This window comes from Paramisgurnus dabryanus, chromosome 19 (genome assembly GCF_030506205.2).
Source record: "Paramisgurnus dabryanus chromosome 19, PD_genome_1.1, whole genome shotgun sequence".
In the NCBI taxonomy this organism is placed as follows: Eukaryota; Metazoa; Chordata; class Actinopteri; order Cypriniformes; family Cobitidae; genus Paramisgurnus; species Paramisgurnus dabryanus.
The window spans coordinates 33,407,173-33,413,172 of record NC_133355.1 but is presented as its reverse complement, the minus strand read 5'-3'; the positions used below and the strand labels follow the sequence as shown (position 1 = coordinate 33,413,172).

At 46.8% G+C, this 6,000-nt stretch overlaps 13 non-coding genes across 13 annotated transcripts in view; 1 reads left to right on the top strand and 12 right to left on the bottom strand.

The window, feature by feature from the left end:
• Nucleotides 1–23, bottom strand: part of trnaq-cug (transfer RNA glutamine (anticodon CUG)) — a 72-nt gene extending 49 nt beyond the window's left edge. The window contains exon 1 of the tRNA in view: nucleotides 1–23. This exon is cut by the window's left edge and continues 49 nt beyond it. This is a non-coding gene — a tRNA (tRNA-Gln).
• A 115-nt stretch (nucleotides 24–138) lies between these two features.
• Nucleotides 139–211, bottom strand: trnaf-gaa (transfer RNA phenylalanine (anticodon GAA)). The gene has a single exon. It is a non-coding gene; the product is annotated as a tRNA-Phe (tRNA).
• An 81-nt stretch (nucleotides 212–292) lies between these two features.
• On the bottom strand, nucleotides 293–366 carry trnai-aau (transfer RNA isoleucine (anticodon AAU)). Its single transcript has one exon. It is a non-coding gene; the product is annotated as a tRNA-Ile (tRNA).
• A 90-nt stretch (nucleotides 367–456) lies between these two features.
• trnap-ugg (transfer RNA proline (anticodon UGG)) lies at nucleotides 457–528 on the bottom strand. Its single transcript has one exon. It is a non-coding gene; the product is annotated as a tRNA-Pro (tRNA).
• A 1,331-nt stretch (nucleotides 529–1,859) lies between these two features.
• Nucleotides 1,860–1,931, bottom strand: trnap-agg (transfer RNA proline (anticodon AGG)). The gene has a single exon. It is a non-coding gene; the product is annotated as a tRNA-Pro (tRNA).
• An 851-nt stretch (nucleotides 1,932–2,782) lies between these two features.
• On the bottom strand, nucleotides 2,783–2,854 carry trnaq-cug (transfer RNA glutamine (anticodon CUG)). The gene has a single exon. It is a non-coding gene; the product is annotated as a tRNA-Gln (tRNA).
• A 115-nt stretch (nucleotides 2,855–2,969) lies between these two features.
• On the bottom strand, nucleotides 2,970–3,042 carry trnaf-gaa (transfer RNA phenylalanine (anticodon GAA)). The gene has a single exon. It is a non-coding gene; the product is annotated as a tRNA-Phe (tRNA).
• An 81-nt stretch (nucleotides 3,043–3,123) lies between these two features.
• On the bottom strand, nucleotides 3,124–3,197 carry trnai-aau (transfer RNA isoleucine (anticodon AAU)). The gene has a single exon. It is a non-coding gene; the product is annotated as a tRNA-Ile (tRNA).
• A 90-nt stretch (nucleotides 3,198–3,287) lies between these two features.
• trnap-ugg (transfer RNA proline (anticodon UGG)) lies at nucleotides 3,288–3,359 on the bottom strand. Its single transcript has one exon. It is a non-coding gene; the product is annotated as a tRNA-Pro (tRNA).
• A 1,331-nt stretch (nucleotides 3,360–4,690) lies between these two features.
• trnap-agg (transfer RNA proline (anticodon AGG)) lies at nucleotides 4,691–4,762 on the bottom strand. The gene has a single exon. It is a non-coding gene; the product is annotated as a tRNA-Pro (tRNA).
• Nucleotides 4,763–4,855: 93 nt separating this feature from the next.
• On the top strand, nucleotides 4,856–4,928 carry trnaa-agc (transfer RNA alanine (anticodon AGC)). Its single transcript has one exon. It is a non-coding gene; the product is annotated as a tRNA-Ala (tRNA).
• Nucleotides 4,929–5,751: 823 nt separating this feature from the next.
• On the bottom strand, nucleotides 5,752–5,824 carry trnaf-gaa (transfer RNA phenylalanine (anticodon GAA)). The gene has a single exon. It is a non-coding gene; the product is annotated as a tRNA-Phe (tRNA).
• Nucleotides 5,825–5,905: 81 nt separating this feature from the next.
• trnai-aau (transfer RNA isoleucine (anticodon AAU)) lies at nucleotides 5,906–5,979 on the bottom strand. Its single transcript has one exon. It is a non-coding gene; the product is annotated as a tRNA-Ile (tRNA).
• Between the last annotated feature and the right edge of the window lie 21 nt (nucleotides 5,980–6,000).

Genomic DNA, 6,000 nt, shown 5'->3' with positions numbered 1-6,000 from the left:
GCTAACCATTACACCATGGAACCACAGTTTGCTTTTGCACCTGACTCCCTGGGTCACGGAGAAAAGGACACTCGAACAGGGACTGTCAGGTAAGCCGCAGTGAGTCGGCTAAACAAAACCTTAAGAATTGCCCCTTATTGCCGAAACCGGGGATCGAACCAGGGACCTTTAGATCTTCAGTCTAACGCTCTCCCAACTGAGCTATTTCGGCCCCAACGGCTTATGTGGCAGAAATGTCCAGAAAAAATCACACAATTAAAGCGGTCAGCCAGAGGAGGTAGAATAAAACGCTTGGCCCGTACGGGGATCGAACCCGCGACCTTGGCGTTATTAGCACCACGCTCTAACCAACTGAGCTAACCAGCCACGCGTTTACACGTGGAACTGCGCATTTCTCTGACAAGACTGACATGAATGTTTCATAGTGTAGCAGCAACAAGAAGCAAAGCGAGAGACGGGCTCGTCCGGGATTTGAACCCGGGACCTCTCGCACCCAAAGCGAGAATCATACCCCTAGACCAACGAGCCAAGGCGTACTACCTCGTTGCTATGCCGCTGTGAAACATGTGACCACAACATAGTCACCATGTCCTCAGGCAGTTCCTGGGGATGGGCCTGTTGGGTCCTGCTACTCTGATTAGCCACAATGAGCCAACCTGCCTTAGTGTTGGGCTGGTGTCAAAATAAGCACTTGTCGATATTAGTACATGTTAATTGCTTGAAATTTGAAATGGTGTGAAAGAACTTGACTGGTCTGAATAAATCCCAGACCTGTACCCAGCTGAACACCTTTGTTTTGACTTACAGGCTCTGAGCCAAACACTCATCACCCAATCCTATCAATGATTTGTTCCCATGGTCACAGTCATTTCTGCACAGAAAAAGCCCTTTTTGCAAAACTGCTGCAGCATAGATGGAAACAAAGTACTGTGACAAGGTCTGTATTGTACAGCATTAATATTTGTTTTGTTTGGAAAAACTGGAATAGTTAAACATGTTAATTTATTCTTAACGCCATTTCAGCATCTATGGGTATATTCATGGCGAGAACTGGTTATTGGCAACGCCAGAAATGCAGGTTAGGTGATTGGAGATGTCAAATTGCCCTTCCCTCGGTATGTGTCTATGTATAGATCAAGGTGTGTATAGTTTTTGTACTGTGGAAGGAAACCCAATAACGCAGTGCCCAGAGTAATTCCACGTTGACCCAAGGGGAACATGTAAACTCCACACAGAATGGCCTCCTGACCCAGCCAGGGCTTGAACAGGAGACCTTCTTGCTGTGAGACAACAGTGCTCTGTTTGGGATGGCCACTGTGTTGCCCCAAACATCTTTATTAGAAGGGGCATCCCAATACTTAGTGTACGTTGTAACGTCAAGTAACATCTAAGAAGCCATGTCTTTATCACATTTTCCAAGTGTTGATTTTAGATTGGGAGAAAATTCTGATGAATCATCCGTAAACTAAATTGGACACCATGCATCACTAGCCTGGTTCTATATTTAACTCTCATAGCTTCAGGCACATCAGGGTACCTACCCAGGCCCAGTAGACAGGATGCTTTGCCTTTCCTGGCCAGGAGGGAGTAGGACGAATAGCCTGGTTCATTTTTCATGTTGAGTCAATTGTGTTGCTTGAAATTAACTCATCGTTTGTTAAAACAGCAAGCCCTCTAGCAGAAAGCATAAAGGGATCGTCTAGGTGATTCCACACCCAGACCGCCTCGGACACGGTATCTACATGGAAATCCCAAAGGCAGAGGCGCCTCTGACGTCCCTCGTTGACATTCCTCTACTGCCCGGATTGCCATACACAATGGTGTTGTGCGTTAAAGCTCCGAGAGACGAGTTTAGAGGTGGGCTCGTTCGGGATTTGAACCCGGGACCTCTCGCACCCTAAGCGAGAATCATACCCCTAGACCAACGAGCCAATCGGGCAACCCCACCGGCCCCCTGGGAAACATTTTTCCAGCACGTAGCAGCCAGCTTCCAAAAAGCCAAAGCAGTCACGTTTTAGGCATAAGGGGAATTAGGTCAAATGGTAGAGCGCTCGCTTAGCATGCGAGAGGTAGCGGGATCGATGCCCGCATTCTCCACGTGGTTGACACTTGTTGCTAAATTCTCTGATGTTACAGACCCGCGGCGTGCCCTCTCTGGGTGCTTCTGTTGTTCACACTTGCAGAAAAGGGCTTCACTTTGGCTCCAGATTTTACATTTTGCCTCAAAAAGCCAACAGGTCCCAGTGTCGGTCCTCAGTATGGCACCTGAGCACACACACATGAACGTCTTCTATAAGGATGTTACTTCACAAAGCAACATGGAGCTTTACATTCCAAGAGCGTTTTATTGCCATTAAAAATTGGAATCACTTTCTTTCTATGTTCATTTGTCTTCCTGTCATTTCTGGTAAGGTATTTTTATTGCATTTCATTATCAGATTGTACATGTGAGCTGTGTGTTTCCTTTGGCCTGTACACATGAGCTGTGTGTTTTCTTTAGCCAAAACGTCGATGGATTTTTCATTTATCCTAAGGTTTCGTACATGTTTAATTTGCTTCCTTGTAATGTGCTTGTGGTTGCTGAAATTTGGCACATTGTGTATTGTTGGCCCACCGTCAGGGTGAACAGAAAACAGTGCTCAATGTTGCTTGAATTAACTCCTTTTTCGTCTACAGCCTGAGTGCTCTGGTAGAAAGGCTTAAAGGGCGGGGGATTGTTTTGGGGGTAACAAACACTGTTCCCTTGCACACGGTTCTGCTTGGAAACCACAAAACATCCAATAGGTCCCACCGAGATTTGAACTCGGATCCCTGGATTCAGAGTCCAGAGTGCTAACCATTACACCATGGAACCACTGTTTGCTTTTGCACCTGACTCCCTGGGTCACGGAGAAAAGGACACTCGGACAGGCACTGTCAGGTAAGCCGCAGTGAGTCGGCTAAACAAAACCTTAAGAATTGCCCCTTATTGCCGAAACCCGGGATCGAACCAGGGACCTTTAGATCTTCAGTCTAACGCTCTCCCAACTGAGCTATTTCGGCCCCAACGGCTTATGTGGCAGAAATGTCCACGAGAAATCACACCATTAAAGCGGTCAGCCAGAGGAGGTAGAATAAAACGCTTGGCCCGTACGGGGATCGAACCCGCGACCTTGGCGTTATTAGCACCACGCTCTAACCAACTGAGCTAACCGGCCATGCATTTATATGTGGAACTGCGCATGTCTCTGACAAGACTGACATGAATGTTTCATAGTGTAGCAGCAACTAGAAGCAAAGCGAGAGACGGGCTCGTCCGGGATTTGAACCCGGGACCTCTCGCACCCAAAGCGAGAATCATACCCCTAGACCAACGAGCCAAGGCGTACTACCTTGTTGCTATGCCGCTGTGAAACATGTGACCACAACATAGTCACCATGTCCTCAGGCAGTTCCTGGGGATGGGCCTGTTGGGTCCTGCTACTCTGATTAGCCACAATGAGCCAACCTGCCCTAGTGTTGGGCTGGTGTCAAAATAAGCACTTATCGATATTAGTACATGTTAATTGCTTGAAATTTGAAATGGTGTGAAAGAACTTGACTGGTCTGCATAAATCCCAGACCTGTACCCAGCTGAACACCTTTGTTATGACTTACAGGCTCTGAGCCAAACACTCATCACCCAATCCTATCAATGATTTGTTCCCAGGGTCACAGTCATTTCTGCACAGAAAAAGCCCTTTTTGCAAAACTGCTGCAGCATAGATGGAAACAAAGTACTGTGACAAGGTCTGTATTGTGCAGCATTAATATTTGTTTTGTTTGGAAAAACTGGAATAGTTAAACATGTTAATTTATTCTTAACGCCATTTCAGCATCTATGGGTATATTCATGGCGAGAACTGGTTATTGGCAACGCCAGAAATGCAGGTTAGGTGAATTGGAGATGTCAAATTGCCCTTCCCTGGGTATGTGTCTGTGTATAGATCAAGGTGTGTATAGTTTTTGTACTGTGGAAGTAAACCCAATAACGCAGTGCCCAGAGTAATTCCACGTTGACTCAAGGGGAACATGTAAACTCCACACAGAATGGCCTCCTGACCCAGCCAGGGCTTGAACAGGAGACCTTCTTGCTGTGAGACAACAGTGCTCTGTTTGGGATGGCCACTGTGTTGCCCCAAACATCTTATTAGAAGGGGCATCCCAATACTTAATGTACGTTGTAACGTCAAGTAACATCTAAGAAGCCATGTCTTTATCACATTTTCCAAGTGTTGATTTTAGATTGGGAGAAAATTCTGATGAATCATCCGTAAACTAAATTGGACACCATGCATCACTAGCCTGGTTCTATATTTAACTCTCATAGCTTCAGGCACATCAGGGTACCTACCCAGGCCCAGTAGACAGGATGCTTTGCCTTTCCTGGCCAGGAGGGAGTAGGACGAATAGCCTGGTTCATTTTTCATGTTGAGTCAATTGTGTTGCTTGAAATTAACTCATCGTTTGTTAAAACAGCAAGCCCTCTGGCAGAAAGCATAAAGGGATCGTCTAGGTGATTCCACACCCAGACCGCCTCGGACACGGTATCTACATGGAAATCCCAAAGGCAGAGGCGCCTCTGACGTCCCTCGTTGACATTCCTCTACTGCCCGGATTGCCATACACAATGGTGTTGTGCGTTAAAGCTCCGAGAGACGAGTTTAGAGGTGGGCTCGTTCGGGATTTGAACCCGGGACCTCTCGCACCCTAAGCGAGAATCATACCCCTAGACCAACGAGCCAATTGGGCAACCCCACCGGCCCCCTGGGAAACATTTTTCCAGCACGTAGCAGCCAGCTTCCAAAAAGCCAAAGCTGTCACGCTTTAGGCATAAGGGGAATTAGCTCAAATGGTAGAGCGCTCGCTTAGCATGCGAGAGGTAGCGGGATCGATGCCCGCATTCTCCACGTGGTTGACACTTGTTGCTAAATTCTCTGATGTTACAGACCCGCGGCGTGCCCTCTCTGGGTGCTTCTGTGGTTCACACTTGCAGAAAAGGGCTTCACTTTGGCTCCAGATTTTACATTTTGCCTCAAAAAGCCAACAGGTCCCAGTGTCGGTCCTCAGTATGGCACCTGAGCACACACACATGAACGTCTTCTATAAGGATGTTACTTCACAAAGCAACATGGAGCTTTACATTCCAAGAGCGTTTTATTGCCATTAAAAATTGGAATCACTTTCTTTCTATGTTCATTTGTCTTCCTGTCATTTCTGGTAAGGTATTTTTATTGCATTTCATTATCAGATTGTACATGTGAGCTGTGTGTTTCCTTTGGCCTGTACACATGAGCTGTGTGTTTTCTTTAGCCAAAACGTCGATGGATTTTTCATTTATCCTAAGGTTTCGTACATGTTTAATTTGCTTCCTTGTAATGTGCTTGTGGTTGCTGAAATTTGGCACATTGTGTATTGTTGGCCCACCGTCAGGGTGAACAGAAAACAGTGCTCAATGTTGCTTGAATTAACTCCTTTTTCGTCTACAGCCTGAGTGCTCTGGTAGAAAGGCTTAAAGGGCGGGGGATTGTTTTGGGGGTAAGAAACACTGTTCCCTTGCACACGGTTCTGCTTGGAAACCACAAAACCCAGAGTGCTAACCATTACACCATGGAACCACTGTTTGCTTTTGCACCTGACTCCCTGGGTCACGGAGAAAAGGACACTCGGACAGGCACTGTCAGGTAAGCCGCAGTGAGTCGGCTAAACAAAACCTTAAGAATTGCCCCTTATTGCCGAAACCCGGGATCGAACCAGGGACCTTTAGATCTTCAGTCTAATGCTCTCCCAACTGAGCTATTTCGGCCCCAACGGTTTATGTGGCAGAAATGTCCACGAGAAATCACACCATTAAAGCGGTCAGCCAGAGGAGGTAGAATAAAACGCTTGGCCCATACGGGGATCGAACCCGCGACCTTGGCGTTATTAGCACCACGCTCTAACCAACTGAGCTAACCGGCCATGCATTTATATGTGGAACTG